Genomic DNA, 17,821 nt, shown 5'->3' with positions numbered 1-17,821 from the left:
ATGGTAGAAGTAGGATAAATACCAAGCAAATCAGCCAGCTAATGATTATAAGGAAACATTTTTTAAACTTACAATGTTATATAAGTCAGTACTATTTCCTTATTTAGTACTTTTAAACCCTGCCCTTGCTCCAAGGAGCTCAGGGAGGTGTCCACCAGCTTTCCCTCCTCCATTTTATCCTCACAACAACCCTGCCAAGTAGATTAGGCTGAGAGAGAATGGCTGGCCCAAGGTCCCCCAGCAGGCAGAGGAGATCTCCTCTTTCATTGGCTCACCTTCTGAGCATTGTCACAGCCCAACCTAGAGGGTGTATTTGCCAAGGGCCTGCGTGTGATGGCATCTACTCAATACTGACCCTCTTTTATTTCTCCCGTTGGGGCCTGGTGGAGTCCGGAGCAAGTGGGTGCATTTGTTGGCTCTATAGGCAAGACTGGCATTGACTGCCCCACTGTCAATTAATTGCAAATCCATGTGGATGAAAGGGAAGACAGTTAAGCTGACAAAATGTAGAATTTAATAGCTACAAGTTAACCAAACAATGCGAAATGTTAACATACCTAAACTGGAATGTCCCTGAACAGCTGGCAAACAGCGTGGCGCCTGCGCAGTAGTGAAAGTGATTTTTGCCTCTGTGCAGGATTCCAGCCAGGGTCCAGGATGGTCTGGTCAGGTCATTCAATGATGTGAGGTGTGGGGGGACCTCCCCACAGAAGGCTATGCAAAAACGTGCAATCCTGAACAATGCGGTAGATAAAAAAAGGCAAATGAGATCTTGGGCTGCATCAACAGAAGTATCGTCTCCAGATCACACGAAGTGATGGTATCACTTTACTTTGCTCTGGTTAGACCTCGCCTATAGTACTGTGTTCAGTTTTGGGCACCGCAATTTAAGAAGGATGTAGACGAGCTGGAACGTGTCCAGAGGAGGCCAACAAAGATGGTGAGGGGTTTGGAGACCAAATCCTATGAGGAAGGGTTGAAGGAGCTAGAATAAGAGGTGATATGATAACCATCTTCAAATATTTGAAGGGCTGTCATAAAGAGGATGGTGCTGCTAAGATGTTTTCTGTTGCCTCAGAAGATCAGACCAGAACCAACAGGTTGAAATTAAATCAAAAGAGTTTCCGGCTAAACATTAGGAAGAATTTTCAGACAGAGCGGTTCCTCGGTGGAACAGGCTTCCTTGGGAGGTGGTGGGCTCTCCTTCACTGGAGGTTTTTAAGGAGAGGCTAGATGGCCATCTGTCAGCAATGCTGATTCTGTGACCTTAGGCAGATCATGAGAGGGAGGGCAGGAAGGTTTGCATCAGTTTTTTGCTCTCGTGGCCCTTTCTTACCTGCCCAGGGTATTGCCGATTGCCACTTTGAGGTCAGGAACCAATTTTCCTCCAGGCCAGATTGGCCAGGGATCCTGGAGGTTTTTTTGTTGTTATTGTTGCCATCTTCTGGGCAAGGAGTAGGGGTCACTAGGGTCTATGAGGGGGAAGTAGTTGTGAATTTCCTGCATTGTGCAGGGCGTTGGACTGGATGACCCTGGTGGTCCCTTCCTTATAACCCCTAGCTGGCTGATTTGCTCACTATTCGTTTACATTACTGGTTGCCGAGGGAAGGGGGAGGTGGAAGCAGCCATCGGCTTGGGTGAGAATGCGCAGCCAGGAAAGGCTACCAGTTGCTCTGTCCTGTACTGCACAAATACCTGATGAAGAGGCTTGAACTCTTCATGAACAACAAACGGACTGATGGGCAATCAGCTCTTTGGTCACGACCTGCAAACAGGCGGTGAGCTGAGCTAGCGGACGTCCGAGCACCACTACGGGCAACTTCTTGCGTCCATGCATCTTCTGAGAACATCTGTCAGAGGCCAGAGGCAAAACTCAATGGCGAGCGATCGTTCGCTTTACATTGGGAGAAAACAAACTCCATTCCTTGCACACAGCACACAGCCCCTGCCCTGATTTCATCCCTGGAGAGCTAGGGGCACAGGGCCTGGCGTTCTCTCGGAATCAGAGCTCCTAATGGAGACGGGGGTGTGACGGGATGGACCTGGAAGCCCCTCCTGTTCCTTCAGAGGTCTGAAAGCCCCATGGCTGCCCCACTGCCGGCGAAGCCAGCCCTTCCCGGTTATCACCTGCAAGACCCTTGATTGCCTCGGCCCCATATCCCTGTGCCTCCCCACTTGTGATCCTCCGCTGCGACACCCTTGCTCACCTGAGCAAAGCCTTCTCAAGGTGCCACCCTGCCAACGGGACTGACCAGCAGTGGCCCCCGTTCCCCTGCATTCTCTCTCAGCGGTGGGGCCCCCGTTGGTGGAATGGCCCACCCAAGGAGGTCAAGAGGGCACCCCACGCTTCCACAGCTGTGCCAAACATGAGGGCATTTTCCACAAGGATGGTAGTGGCATGGGCCAAGCCCGGGAGGGGCACCCATGCCATGGAGTAAAACTGCGGTCCCCTGCAGGAATGGTGGCGCAGGCACCCCCTGCTTTTGCTGCGCCATCTTCACCTTAGGATCCCCTCTCTGTGCTGCTCATAGGGATACTTTGGCTTAGCTCGTTAGTGGTTGGCGTTCTTCTCTAATTGCGTCTGACGAAGGGACATAAGAACATAAGAACATAAGAAAGGCCCTGCTGGATCAGACCAGGCCAATCAAGTCCATCAGTCTGTTCACACAGTGGCCAACCAGGTGCCTTTGGAAGCCACAAACAAGACGAGTGCAGCAGCACCATCCTGCCTGTGTTCCACCGCACCCAAAATAATAGGCATGCTCCTCTGATACTAGAGAGAATAGGTATGCAGCATGACCAGTATCTATTCTAACTAATAACCATGAATACCCCTCTCCTCCATGATGTCCACTCCCCTCTTAAAGCCCTCCAAGCAGGCAGCCATCACCACATCCTGGGGCAGGGAGTTCCACAATTTAACTATGTGTTGTGTGAAAAAATATTTCCTTTTATCTGTTTTGAATCTCTCGCTCTACAGCTATAGCAGATGACCCCGTGTTCTACTATTATGGGAGAGGAAGAAAAACTTCTCCCTGTCCACTCTCTCCAAACCATGCATAATTTTATAGCCCTCATTCATGTCTCCCCTTAGCCGCCTTCTTTCCAAGCTAAACAGCCCTAAACGTCCTAACCGCTTCCCATAGGACAGTTGCTCTAGTCCCCTAATCATTTTGGTTGCTCTTTTCTGCACCTTCTCATGCTCTGTAATATTCTTTTTTAGGTGTGGTGACCAGAAGTGTACACAGTATTCCAAGTATGGTCTCACCATAGATTTGTACAAGGGCAGTATGATATCAGCAGTTTTATTCTCTATTCCTCGTCTACTTATGGCCAGCATGGAATTTGCCTTTTTTACAGCAGCCGCACACTGGGTTGACATCTTCATTGAGCTATCCACTACCACCCCAAGATCCCTTTCTTGGTCTGTTGCTGCCAGCACAGATCCCATCAGTGTATATGTGAAGTTGGGATTTTTTGCCCCAATATGCATCACTTTACACTTGCTCACATTGAATCTCATTTGCCATTTTAATGCCCATTCTTCCAGTACACAGAGATCCTTCTGGAGCTCTTCACAGTCCGATTTTGTTTTAACCACCCTAAATAATTTGGTGTCATCTGCAAACTCGGCTACTTCACTGTTTAACCCCAACTGCAGGTCATTGATGAACAGGTTGAAAAGCACCGGTCCCAACACAGATCCCTGAGGCATCCCACTGCTCACATCCCGCCATTGGGAGAACTGACCATTGATTCCTACTCTCTGCTTCCTATTTTTCAGCCAGCTCTCAATCCATAAGAGGACTTGTCCTCTTATCCCATGACTATGAAGTTTGCTTAGCAGTCTTTGGTGGGGGACTTTGTCAAAAGCTTTTTGGAAATCCAAATGCACAATATCCACAGGCTCATTCCTGTCTACATGCTTATTGACGCTATCAAAAAACTCTAATAGGTTAGTGAGACAGGACCTACCCTTACAGAAGCCATGTTGGGTTTTGCCCAGCAGACCTTGCCCTTCTATATGCTTGACAATTCTATCTTTAATAATGCTTTCCACTAATTTACCCGGAACAGACGTTAAGCTAACTAGCCTGTAATTTCCTGGGTCCCCCCTGGAACCTTTTTTATAAATGGGTGTTACATTGGCCATTCTCCAGTCCTCTGGTACAGAGGCTGATCGAAGGGACATATTACATATCTTTGTTAGTAGTTCAGCAATTTCCCATCTGAGTTCTTGAAGAACTCTAGGATGAATACCGTCTGGTCCCTGTGACTTGTTAGTTTGCAGTTTGTCTAGACGTTCTAGGACTTCCTGCTTGGACTCTCGCGAGTGCCTACGCCAGAAATCCCGCTGGTCTCCAGTCTAGCTGTTCTACTGCAGACCAACATGGCTGTGCCCTCCGCAACGCCTCCCGTTCTCCCACCCCAGTCCCACTGGACTGCTCAGACGCTGCCTGACAGCACCGCTTTGTGTCCTGCCTTGAGCTTCAGCGAGAGAGGTGGACTATCAATAAAGTCAACCAATAATAATAATAAAAAACGGGGGCACTTGTCAAACCTTCTGTGCTTGAGGAGGGGCAGCAGCACACGTTTTCTGGTTTCTTAAAAGGCTCTTGTTTTTACCCACCAGAACAGGGGTAGGGGTGAAGCGAGGGGAGGCGCAATTCCTTCCTTTTTGTTGAAAACGAGGACAGGTGGGTTTGCAGCTTCTCAGAAGAGCCAACGGGCAACGCTGGAGACCCAATGGGAAGGGAAGCGCCACCAGCACAGCCCGGCCTCTCCTGCCTCCTCCCCTCTTCTCTCCTCTATTCTGGCTACCCCGGGAGGAGCTCAGCCAACCGGCCTGGTGGGAAGAACGCCTCCCCCCCCCACTCAATGTGGGAGCATCACACAAAGCAGGTGAGTGGCTGATGGGGGTGGGGGAGAGGCCTGGAGGCTCCAGCAAAGGCCGTTTCCATCATATTCTCCTGTTTCTGCAAATTAAATGCAGCTTTTTGTTTTTGCTGGAAGAAAATAATTAATTCTTTGCCCTCCTGAGGAGAGACCATCTGCCCCAACCTCCTGCCTCTGTGGAGTGCTTGAGTTGCAGACCTCTGGGGAAGGGGATTATATTCAGATCATCATTCTTTGTGGCGCTGTCGCACCATCCTGCCCAGGTCTCAAAGGTGCTTTGCCAGCACCAGTTTATTCCATACCAGGGCCCTGTGTCAGGCACGGGTAAGAAGAGCCCGGTTCTCTGGCCAAGGGGCCGCTCAGACACGGCTTCCAATTTGCGGTTGCACATAGCGGCCTGCACGCAGGCTGCCTTTCCAAGGGGATTCAACTTACCGAAGAGGCTTCACTGCTGCTGCTGCCGCCGAAACAGGACACCTTCTGGAGAAGGGAGAAGAAATTGGAGGAGAGATGGCCGGGCAGCTTTCGAAATCGAACCGCTCAGTGGGGACGGCAACTTCTGCCAAGATCTAGAAAACCTCACTGGGGAAGGGAGATGCTCACTGGGCCTGGAAGGCATCTGCAAGTGTCACCTCCACGCAATGTGAAAAGCACGGGGACCACCCAGCCTGGCCTACACCCTTTGCTGGCTGCTCTACCTGGCCTCCATTAATCAGCAGGAAGGACGCCCCCACTGCAGCTCAGTGCCTACCTGCTCAAACTGGTCACAATGTGTGCCATGGTCGGCTTGGGTGCAGACCCCCCACTTCCTCCCCAGGCTCCTGGAGAGCCACTGGAACGGGGCAAACAGAAAAGGGGTGATTGCCTGCCTGCCCCCCTCTCCCGACAAGGACCTCAGGGCAGCCGGCACCTTCCCCCCCTCGTTTTATCTGGCGAACACACGTGAAGCTGCCTTATACTGAATCTGACCCTTGGTCCATCAAAGCCAGTATTGTCTACTCAGACTGGCAGCGGCTCTCCAGGGTCTCAGGCAGGGGTCTTTCACAACACCTACTTGCCTGGTCCCTTTAATTGGGACCTTCTGCATGCCAAGCAGATGTTCTACAACTGAGCCATGGCCCCTCCCCTACAAGACAGGCTGAGGTAGAGTGCCTGCTGGCCCATGGTCACCCAGCAAGCTTCCACGACAGAGGGGCGGGGGCTTGAACCGGGGTCTCCCACAACTCGATCTGACACCTTGACTACTACACCACCGTTCCTTCAAAGCACTCAAGGACGTACACATGGTGTTGTCCCCCCCCCCACCGCCTTTCTTCTATCGATGTCCCCAACTGTTCCAAAAGACCAGCTTGGACCACAGGTAGAGAACACCACAATACCACCACCCTACACTTATCTGAGGAATTTCCATTGGCCAAAAAGGGCTAGGGCTTGTTCAAGGTGTTAATGGATCACAAAACACCTTGAACAGTTCTGTGGGATGTGATCCCCTTGATCCAACGGCAGCAGAGAGAAAAGCTTTCGGGGCTCTGCCATTTTGTAGGCCCTGCGGCACACGGTCTGCCCCAACTCCCCATCGATTTCCTGCCGGTGGTCCTCTGTTCCACTTCCAGCTCCTTTCCTCCACTCCTGAGCAAACAAAGGAGGGGTCTGCCTGAAACAGCGAAAGAGCGCCAAGGAGGAGGACCCTCGGTAGGCAGCCCAGGAAAGCCCATTCTGTCCCACGCCAGAACCAGGGCTTCAGCAGAGCCTCCATGGCCAGTCTGGAAAGCCCCCCCACACGCACACACACCAGCATTCTGGAAAACATGAGAATAAAACTGCTGCTATCACTGCTGCTCCCATCCTGCCCTTGGACAAATTTGTGGTGGGACCGGACACTTGGAATACTGCATCCAGTTCTGGTCACCACACCTCAGAAAGGATATGGCAGAGCCTGAGAAGGTGCAGAAAAGAGCAACCCAAATGATCAGGGGACTGGAGCAGCTGCCCTATGAGAAGCAGCTAAAACGCTTAGGGCTGTTTAGCTTAGAAAGAAGGTGGTTAAGGGGAGACATGACAGAAGTCTTTAAAATTATGCATGGTATGGAGAGAGTGGACAGGGAGAAGCTTTTCTTCTTCTCCCATAATACCAGAATGTGGGGTCATCTGCTGAAGCTGGAGGGTGAGAGATTCAAAACAGATTAAAGGAAGTATTTCTTCATTGCGGCCAGGCAGAGTAGTGCCACGCCTCCACCATGGCAGTTGTCACCAACACAACTCCTCCTGCATCTACCATGCCGTGGACCACATGAATATTACTCTACACCACAGCAAATCTTATTCTTAAGGCAAAAGTGACCACGGTCTCCATCCTGGCCTCCTGCAAAAGAACTCCTGCTCCTGTCACCGGCTTGATCAACAGAGGAGGCCGGGGGGGGGGCATCTCTTCCCCCCCTCCTGCAAATGCTGCAGCACAAGTCAAGAGTGCAGCTCTTGCCAAGCCTCTGGGATGCCAGTGGAGCCAGACAGTGTGTTCCCCATGCCCTGCGGGCACCCGAGGCCCCCCGTTGCTCCCCGCCTCAACAACTAGAAGTTTCCCCCTTGACAGGCCTCAGGTCTCCGTCACGGAGTCCACACTAGCCACGTCCTTATTCCACGGGGACTGCAGCGAGGCCTGCCCTGGACCCAGAGGCCTTTCCCCAGCACTCAAAGGATGAGGTGAAAGGGTGGCGGCCTCTGGAGAGTCATTAGCTCAATATTGACCAGCTTATCTCTGTTCCCCTACCATTAACCACAGAACACTTTGAGTCCAATTACAATAAATCAAACATGAGTTCATTAAGGGTAGGGAAGGCCGTTGAACAGAAGGGGGAAATGGAACAGCGGCACAGCAAACAAGGCGGCCTATAAATGTAGTCTTTGGCCTACCCCCACCCTGCTGGATCAGACTGTGGTGTGGGAGTGGGGGCAGCCAAAGGTCTATGGGAAGCCTGCAAGCAGGACAGGTATGCAGCAGCCCTCCCCCACTGAACATGGGGCTGCCGACTCCACGTTGGGAAAATCCTGGAGATTTGGGGGTGAAGTCTGGGGAGGGCAGGGTTTGCAGGGGGAGGGACCTCAGCAGGGAATAATGCTGTAGAGCCCCACCTTCCGGTGCCACCACTTTATCCAGGGGAACCACTGTTCACTGTAGTCTGGAGATCAGTTGTACTTCCAGATCTCCAGGCCCTGCCTGACAACTGTAACTAGAAAGCCAGCGTGGTGTAGTGGTTAAGAGCAGCAGACTGTAATCTGGTGAACTGGGTTGGGTTCCCCACTCCTCCACATGAAGCTTGCTGGGTGACCTTGGGCTAGTCATAGTTCTCTCCGAACTCTCTCAGCCCCACCTACCTCACAAGGTGTCTGTTGTGGGAAGAAGAAGGGAAGGTGATCGTAAACCGGTTTGATTCTCCTTAAAAGGTAGCAAAAGTCGGCATAGAAAAACCAGCTCTTCTTCTACACCCCCAATAACTGTTATTCAGAGGCAGACTACATGCAGATGTTCTGTGTAGATAGTGATATGCTGATAATGTAAGAAGATGTGTAAGCCTCTCAGAATTCCTAACTTCAATTTTTTAAGTAAGTTTCTGTTGTAGAGAAATAAGGGGAAAAGGCACGTCTGCAGTGAAAGGGGCCTAGACTCCAGCTGCTAGAGTCTTACTTTTAAAAATGAAATCTGGGAATTCAGAGAACTTGTTACACATATGGACATAAGTCTGACATCAGAAACCAGTGGGGGAACATTTTAACCTTCCAGAACATTCAGCTGCTGATTTAAGAGTAGCATTTCTCTGGGATTTCAAAGGGAGATTAGAGAGACTGCCGAATTACAACTAATAATGAAGCTTAAGACAATGCATTCTCCTGGACTGGATAGAGATCTGGGATTCCTGCCTCATTACCAATGCTAATTTCTCCATGCCTACTATCCCTTCTGCATATCACACCTAATCCAATCACGCCTGCTAATGTCATTTACTTGCTTTTGACATTTACTTTGCCACTGTGTGTCTAATTCACTCTTCTCTACTTAAAGATAGTTGGCTCACATTCAAGCTGTACATGAAGAAGTAGAAGAAAAAGAAGAGTTGGGTTTTATATGCCGACTATCTCTAACATTTAAGGAAGAATCAAAGTGGCTTACAATCATCTTCCCTTCCCTTCCCCTCCCCACAATAGATACCCTTTGAGGTAGGTGGGGCTGAGAGAGTGTGACTAGCCCAAGGTTACCCAGCTGGCTTCATGTGGAGGAGTAGAGAAATCAACCCAGTTCTCCAGATTAGCATCTGCTGCCCATGTGGAGGAGTGGAGATTCAAACCCAATTTTCCAGATCAGAGTCCACTGCTCCAAACCACCACTCTTAACCACTACACCACGCTGGCTCTCAGCTGTGGCTCACAAAAGCACACACCCTGCCAGATTTTTTGTTAGTCTGTAAGGTGCTACTGGACTTTTGCTCTTTTATACAGTTACACTTATTGTTATAAATTGAAATGGCCCAGGGAGGGGGGGCATGGCCACTGCTGTAAGACCGGGCAGTGAAACTGCCGGGAAACCGTCCTGCCGTAGGGAAGCCCCACTGTCGCTGCGTGGTATCAGCAGCCACACAAGCAAGCGGGAACCACACCTGGCTGCCTCTGCGTATGGAAAGCACCTTCCTGCATCATGTTTAGTCATTCCATCTTTAATAACTGTGCCTGCAAATTTACTTGGACCAGATATCAGGTTATCTGCGCAGTGACTGTATAGATCTCCATAGATAATTTTTTTAAAATCAACACCACAGTTGCCACTTTCCAGTTCAGAGACAGATTTTGGTGATGCTGCATAATTTTGTTGCGTGTGAGTGTGTGTTGAGTGCTGTCAGGTCATTTTTGACTTTTGTAGGGAGATAACAATTCTTTAAAGATCCTTAGATGTATGTCATCCATATCCAGTGACTTGTTAGTTTTTCGTTGGCCCATGGAAACTACTTGACTCAGTCCTTTGGCAGCATCCCTGAGAACAGCGATTCTGGAGTTGCCAACTGGCCCACAATGAAGACGGATGCAAAACGCCCCCCTTCTGCACAACCTCCATGTCTTCCTTCAGCAGCCCTTTCCCACCTCCCCCAGCCAAGAGCCCACCCACCCATCCTGGCAGCTTTTTGGGATGTATTTAGCAGAATGTCTGCTGTTCTATTCCTCACATTCTCATTTTGCTTGCTTGCGGTTTACCATAGCTTATACTTCTTGTTTTCCTCTTGTAAACTTCTTTGAAGCACCCTGAAGAGGTTTGATTCTCTTTACTCTCCCTTCCCATTCAACTAATTTTTGAGAAGTTAGGAAGAATTTTCTAGAAGTTAGAGCTGTTCCTCAGTGGAACAGGCTTCCTCAGGAGGTGGTAAGTGCTCCTTCCCTGGAGGTTTTTAAGCAGAGGCTAGATGGCCATCTGTCAGCAATGCTGATTCTATGACCTTAGGCAGATCACGAGAGGAAGGGCACCTTGGCCATCTTCTGGGCATGAAGTATGGGTCACTGGTTGTGGGGGGGGGGTAGTTCAGAATTTCCTGCCTTGTGCAGGGGGTTTGACTAGATGACCCTGGTGGTCCCTTCCAACTGATTCTATCTGCTGAAATCAAATTAACAATATTTTTTGGAAAACTTGCCATCTATTTGCTAAATGTAGTAACAGTATTTCAACCTTAAAATCTCTAACTTGTCCCCCCCCCCCGCCAATTTTCTTTCCCAACTAAAAAGTCAGCACCTTTCCTCGCTGCACCATGCCACCTGTGGCATCATGCAGAAAGGCCCTGCGGCTCTCGCTGGCCACTAATCTGAAACCTGCCAAAGAGACGCTTCCTTCTTTTTTGTGTGCCATCAAAGTCACAGCTGACTTATGGCGACCCCGTAGGGTTTTCAAGGCAAGAGATGTTCAGAGGTGGTTTGTGCCATTGCCTGCCTCCACACCATGACCCTGGTATTCCTTGGAGGCAGCCCATCCAAATACTAACCAAGGCCGACCCTGCTTAGCTTCGGAGATCTGAAGCGAAGCAAGATCAGTCTAGCCCGGGGCTGTCCAGGTCACTGTGTATGGTAGTCTTGACTTGGGAGGGCTTTTCATGGGCCTGAAGAGGAAGCATTTTCTTGGGGAAGGGATTTTTACCATACTTTGTATGTTGTATGTTTGGAATTGTAAGTCACCTCTCAGATACAAGAGAAAGGAGGGATGGATATACTGGATAAAATGACTTTTTAATTATTACTATACTGTGACCTGGATGGTCTGAGCTAGCCTGATCACAGGCAGAGTCGGCCTTGGTTAGGACTTGGATGGGAGACCACCAAGGAAGTCTAGGGTTGCTATGCAGAGGCAGGCAATGGCAAACCCCACCTCTGAGCATCTCTTGCCTCAAAAACCCTACGGGGTCACCATAAGCTGTGGCTGCAACCTGACAACACTTTCCAGCCACCACCATATATGGTGACAGCTGTTGTGCTTTTTTTTTTCTTGCTTCTTTCTGTATGTAATACAGAAAAAAGCACAATAAAGAAAAGCACAACAGCTGTCACCTATATGGTGGTGGCTGCACATTTTTTGGCCTCTTCTGTTTGTGCTTCAGGCCTCTTCTGCTTCAGGCCTTTTGTTAAATGTAACTTGTGAGTACTTAAAAGAAATAAGTATGTTCAGGAAGCAACTTTTTGGAAGACTGTCAAGTAAGTCAAAGTCTGCATTTCCAGCTGTAGGGAAACTGCTAAGCTGGGGTCTTCTAATAGTTCGTCATTTGGTTGGTATCTGATGAAGGGAGCTTTGACTCTTGGAAGCGTCTTATATCCTGGAAATCATCTTGGTTTTTAAGGTGCTGCTGGAGTCAAATCTTGCTCTTTTCTAGTATCTGTGGCATCCTTTTTAATGGTTTTAATTAATATTGATAATGTTATGATAGTTTTTAATGACCATATTGCATTTTACTTTGTGAACCAGCTCGAATGGGTGGGTCTCTGCAGAGGCAGCAATATGTTCTCTAAACAAATACGTGAAACGATCTCTCACACACCATCCCTGAGTCCCAAAAGGCCGGATCCGAGGCCTCCAAGATGCCCTTCCAGCGACGGGGCTGCTCTCTGCTGTTCTGCTAACAACCCACTCTTGCTTAGCACCTCCAGAGCTACGTGTGGCGCGACAAAGACCGGAACCTGGAATGTGTGGAGATTATTTCCCACCCAGAAGAGCACCGAGTGATAAATGTACCTGAAGAGCCTCGCTTGGCAAAGGCAGAGGCCGGCAGGGCAGACGGGCGGGACGCCAGCCACGTGCTTTGTGCTCCCTGTCAGGCCTTTGCCGTTAGCAGGAGTAAAGGCTCTTGACATGAGTTAGGACAGTTTCTGGCTACATGTCAAGTCCTTGGTTCTCATGCCTGTAAATGTCGGTGTATAGTTTCGCTCATCCTGTTTTCCACAGCTGCGCTAATGTTTAGTCTTCCTTCCTGGGAATTGCTTATCTCGGGGTTGCTTAGCCATGTTTACCTTTGCAGCCTGTAGTGCTTTTAAACATGTAACCTGCCTATATTCGCCATTACCAGCCTCACCTGCCTGTGTGCAGTCAGCTCTTAAATCTGCGTTTTGCTCTCAATAAAGTCTTACCGCTTCAGATCTACCTGTCTGGATGAGTTTGCTTATGGGATGCTAGGGACAGACGCCTGATCCTGACACTCCCTTTGTTTGGGTCCCGGAATGGCTTATCTATTAATCACAAATTGTCTGCAAATAAACTGTGTTGCAGGGTAATAAATTTTCCTTGGACCCTAAGCAAATAATGTTCCAGTAACACCCCTTCCCCCCACCCCATTCAAAGCAATTTTTATTACCAGCTAACCAGTCCCAAAATAGGTGGTCTTTCTTTGACCGGCCAGGGGATCAGTGCCCCTCGGTGCCCACCAGTCCTCTGCAAAGCGCTTCCCGTGGTTCCTGCCAGATGCCTCTTCCCCCCCAGCATCCTCTTGAAACCTCCCGCCCCCCCCCTGCATCCACCACCCTCATCAGTCCACCCCCAAAGAGCCAGGAAAGACAAGAGGGCCCAGGTGGACCAGCAGCCAAGCCACTGCCCCTGCCATTGCCAGAAGGTCACTTCCCGGCACCTGGACTTGGCCTGGGGATTTTTAACCCCTGGTGGATCAGCTTGGGGGGGGGGCTCTGCCCAGCCCCTGCCAGCCTCCCCGCTTCCCCCTGGCCTTGCAGGGTAGCCAAACAACCCGGGGGGGGGGGCGGCCCTGTGGCATCAGTCTGCCGCAGCAGCCGAGCAAAGCGGCAGCCAGGCCTGGAACCACCACCGCCGGAGTTTGGTGGTCCCCTCCCCTCCCTGAAGAGGCCCCCCAGGGACCGCCGGACTTCTCGGTGATGGTGGAGGCGAACGCTTCAGCGTATTCCCACCACCAGGGAGTAGTGTGAAAATGGAGGGGGGGGCACCCCGCTCACTTGAGGTGTCAACAAGCACAGTGGCCCCCGGGGGCCGGGCGCCGCCTCCTGGGCAGCGGCTGGCCACCAGGGCCCGCCCGCCCCGGCGTCCAGAAAGGCCGGGCAGCCGGCGGCGGGCCAGGCCCGAGGCCGTGCGGAGGGGCTCCCTCCCTCCCTCCCTCGCTGCCGGCGGGCGGCCGGAGGATCGGCCCGGGGAGCCGCCTGCCCGCCCGCCGTCCGGCCAGGGGCCTCTCGGCCAGCGCCGAGCCGGAGCGCTGGCCGGGCGCGGGGGGGAAGGCGAGGCGGCGCTGGCCCGTCTGGGAGGCCACGTGCGGCGGCCCGCCGCTCCGGCCAGGCGCGGGAGGAGGGCGGCTGCGGGGCTGCCCGGGGGGGGGGCAGAAGGGCCCCCGCCCTCGGGGCCCCGGGGTAGCCCGCCGGGCCAGCGGCCGGCCGGCCCGCCCCTCCTGCTGCGGAACAGGGGGCTCTGCCGGGGTCCCGCTCTGCGGAGGGGACGCCTCGACGGGGGTCGCGCGCCCGCCCGCCCTCCCGAGCCGCCCCGTCCGGCAGGGGAGGCGGGCCCGTCCTTCCCGGGAGGTTGGCAGGCCCCCCCGCGCGGAGGCCGCCCGTGCCTGGGGCGCTGCGGGGCTGCTGGGGCTGCCCGGCCGCGCTCGCTGCCCAGGAGTGCGCGGAGCCCCGCCACCGGCCGGCCTCTTCGGCCCGGCGCCCGCTCGGGGGCGGGCGGGGGGCTGCAGGCGCGCGGGGGGGGGCTGGGGGGGTTCTCCGGCAGAAAAGCCCCGCCCCGGGCGTTCGGGGCTCCCCGGCGCCGCCCGCTCCTGCTGGCCATCTCCTTGGGTGGGGGGCGGCGGCGGCGGCGGCGGCGTCCGTCCCGGCGAGCAGAGGGGCTCGGCCCCCGAGCCCGCCCCGGCCCGGCGGCGCTGCGAGGGCTCGGCGTGGACGGGGGCGCCGGCTTCGGACTCCGGCGGCAGCGCGGGGGGGCGGGGATTGGCGAGCCCGTCCCCTCCCGCCTCCCCCCCCCCCGCTCGCCTGTGCCGTTCGCGCTGGCAGGCGCTCCGGCTGGCAGTAGCTGTGCGAGGCGGGCAGGCAGGCAGGCAGGCAGGCAGGCGGCCGGCGGGCGGGCGGGCGGGCGGGCAGGAGGGAGGGAGGGAGGCAGCCGGGCAGCCCGCGATCCCGCTCGGGGAGCTGCGCCGCCGCCGCCGCCGCCGCCGCCGCCGTTACCGCGCGCCGGACGACGGGGGAAGCTGGCGAGAGCCGGGCAGGGGCGCGGGCAGAGGCAGGGCGCCCTCCCGCCCGCGGCCCCGGCCCCCCTGGATGGCATGTGGCTGCTGCTCACCTGCCTCCTGCTGCTCCACGCCTGGACCCGGCCAGGTAAGCGGACGCCCCGTCCGGCGGGCGGGCGGGCAGGCGGGCAGGGCGCGCCGCCAACTTTCCTCGGGGACGGAGGGGACTGGAGGGCCCCCTTCTCTCTCTCTCTCCCCCCCCCTCCCCGCGTCCGTCTCCCCCTTGCGAGAGAGGGGCCAGGCGGCGGGAGCCCCTGCTGCTGCCCGGAGCGGTCATTCTGTCGGGGTGTCCTTGGGAGTCGCCTCCGGCCAGGCTGCTGCGGGGCCCGGCCCGGGACACGTCCGGACCTGCCCGTGCGACGGCGGCGGGGGGGGGATCCCTTGCCGGGCAGCCGGGGCTCGTGCGGGAGGGGAGGGGGCCTGCGGAAGCCGCCGGGTGCCAGGGCGGCGGGGGGGGGGGCTGATGCTCCTCATGTCATGGGGGGCGGGGGGGCGTGACCTATATTTTGCTCGGGATTGCTTCTGAGTTTGTGGGGGGGGGGAAAGGAGGGTCCGAGTCATCTGGATCCCGCTCCTCCTCGTTCCCCGGGTGGGAGCCCCCTTTCTGGGGTCTGGCTGTGGGTCTTTGGCCTCCGGGGAGGGGGCCGGAGTCCCTGCGCCGGCGGTCAGGGCCATGAACTCTTTGCAGCCGCGGAGCGACGCTCAGCAGGGAAATTCAACGGAGCCCCCCCCCCCCCCGCAGCCGGCTCGCCCGGAGGGGTCCGTTTGGAGGCGAGCAGCCCAGCCCCCCCCCCCGGTCTGCCGCGCGGCGGTGGGCGGGCGAGGGGGGCCGGGCCGAGCGCCCGACCGGCCGGCCGGACTTGCCCGGCTCTGTTGGCCGCGGTTTGCCCAGTGGCTTGGCAGCCCGGCTGCCCTCCCTCCGAGCCGCGGGGCCCCGACGCCGGCCCAGTCGCCAGCCTCCTCTCGAGGAGCGCTGGAGTAGCTCCAGCCCTGCCGCCCCAGAGCAGCCCGACGGGGGTGGGGGGCGGCGCGGCCGCCAGGCGCTGCCCGCGCGGGCTGCGAGTGGGAGGCGGCCGCCCGCCGTCGGGCCGTGTGTGGATGGAGGCGCGGGGCCCCTCCGACGGCATCCGATGAAATCACAACTCGGTCTAGGGTCATCGATCCAGTTACATAAAAGAAGGGCCGAGCCCGTCCCTGTTTGGTGCACCAGCCCCAAGAACAATAGTGCAGGCGCTGCGTTGTTTTTTTTTTGGGGGGGGGGTAAGCGTCGCTCCCCCTTCCCTTCCCTTCCCTTGCAGGGGTCTTCTACAGTGGGGTTATCTTCTGCGTGCCTCTTGGACTGTGCAGAACTCTCCCGTGGCTGGTCGGAGGCACCCGAAGCTGCGGGAGGGAGAGGCGAGAGATGGAGGCTGGGGGAACAAGCGGGCGGGCGGGCGGGCGGCCGTGACAGAAGACGCCTCTTCACCGGAACAGGCGGCCCACATTTCTTCCACCTGCGATGGAGTGGCTGGTTCCGTTATGCTCAACCAGTTAGTAAGAATCAGGAAACTTTCCCTTGAAGGCAGGGTGGCCCTTTTCGCCGGGTGTGTGGCGGGGAGGGCGAGAATGTGCCCCCAATGGCTCTGTGCGGAGGGAGGGGCTGCTGTTGCCACCATCCCTGCCAGCATCTGATTTGCCTGCATTTGCATTTCAACAGTGCGCAAGGGAGCGGGCAGCCGCCACGGCCGTAGGCTCGCGTTCCTTCGCTTTTTGCTTTCAAAATAATAACTTTAATCAATTTCAATCCCCGTGGCTTGGAGAGCGGCGTCTTTGGTGGCCGTTGCTCCGCCTCTGAAAAGACCAATTTGAGTCTTCCACCGCAGACCCGAAAACAGCCTCCCCCCCCCTTTTTGGAAGCCATGATTTTTTTAATGGATCCAACTGCTTCTTTGTTAGAAAGTGTTAAAATTGAGCAATTCCAGAACGTCAGTGATAATATGGTGGGGGTTAAATTATGTTGGGATAAAAAACACAAAGTGCACAGGGACATCAGAGCACAATGTTTTAATGTGTTTGAGCTGCAGAGAAAAGGTGCTACTGGAACAAACAAAGCAAATAAACATTTGATCCAAGGAAACTCGAAAGTTAGAGAAAATTTCTCCGTGGGATTGGAGCTACTTCTATTTCCCAGATTATTTCAAAAACCACCTCCGCCAGCGCGGGCAGCTGGCGAGTGAAGAGGGGGCGCTCCAGGAGCTGCCCTGGAACTGCTTTTCGGACTTGGGAGAGGAGAGCTCTGTGGGCGAGCTCCATCCGCCCCTTCGCTTTGGAGACCTGTCCAGAGTCACAGACAGGAGATTCCTGCCCGGCTGGAATGGGGGAGGCCTGTGGTCCTTTTTGCCCCCACCCATCTCTGCATGCGGGTTCCTTCTGTCAGGCGTCTTTTTATGTTCCCTTTTGTATTAAAATCAGTGGTCCTTGTTTGGCAATTCTCTGCTCCCTCCCTCTTGCCTCCCCCTCATTGTGATGTGCTTTGTTTGTCTGGGAAATTAAACATGGAATCCTTATTAAACTGTAGAGGAAAGGACTGGCTTGGCACGTCCCCCTTTTTGTTAGGCGCAAACATAGATGAGTAGGATTCATTGCTCACCCACCCTGACTGCTTTCCCTGGATGAATGACCCCTTGCCTGGGTCTTTCCTGGCCCCCCTGGAGACCCTTAAAATCCAGCATGAGCTCCCCCGCTATCCACCCTGCTCGGAACGTCTGCCCTTCTCGAGGAGAGGGAACCAGGGGCCACCTGGGTTCCTGGGTCTGGGGCTGGAATCCTGTGCCATGTAGCTGTGTCTGCCCCTCCTGTGTTCACTGGGCCAAGTGATGATGGGAGGCATTTCAGACACTCTCCATAGCCTTCTGTTGTGGCTCTCTGTCCCCTGCCTGCCTGGTACGGGGTGAGCATGAATTTGCCTCCCTGTATTCCCAGCAGCTGGGAAGCTCTGTGAGGGATTGCAGTCCACGGCGGCATCTCTTGTTTTCTGTGGCTCCGGTTCTCCCAACATGGCGGCCCACACGTTCTGCAATGTGCTTAGAGGTGTGAATTCATCCCTTACCCAAACAGCATGAGCCAGGCATCTGCTGCTCTCTGGCAGAGGAGGCGGCAGCAAATCTTCCGCATTAGGAATCCAGGAGCTGGGT

General features: G+C 54.7%; 1 protein-coding gene across 1 annotated transcript in view; it reads right to left on the bottom strand.

The window, feature by feature from the left end:
• The window catches only part of ARCN1 (archain 1), a 281,523-nt gene extending 266,264 nt beyond the window's left edge, over nt 1–15,259 (bottom strand). Inside the window, exon 1 of the mRNA XM_056860430.1 lies at nt 15,256–15,259. The gene's annotated coding sequence lies outside the window, so the exon portion shown is untranslated. The remainder of the gene's footprint in view (nt 1–15,255) is intronic.
• Nucleotides 15,260–17,821: the final 2,562 nt, after the last annotated feature.

The sequence above is a fragment of the Euleptes europaea genome, chromosome 14, assembly GCF_029931775.1.
Source record: "Euleptes europaea isolate rEulEur1 chromosome 14, rEulEur1.hap1, whole genome shotgun sequence".
In the NCBI taxonomy this organism is placed as follows: domain Eukaryota; kingdom Metazoa; phylum Chordata; class Lepidosauria; order Squamata; family Sphaerodactylidae; genus Euleptes; species Euleptes europaea.
Note: the sequence above shows the minus strand (reverse complement) of the source record. Positions and strands in the feature narration are given on the sequence as shown.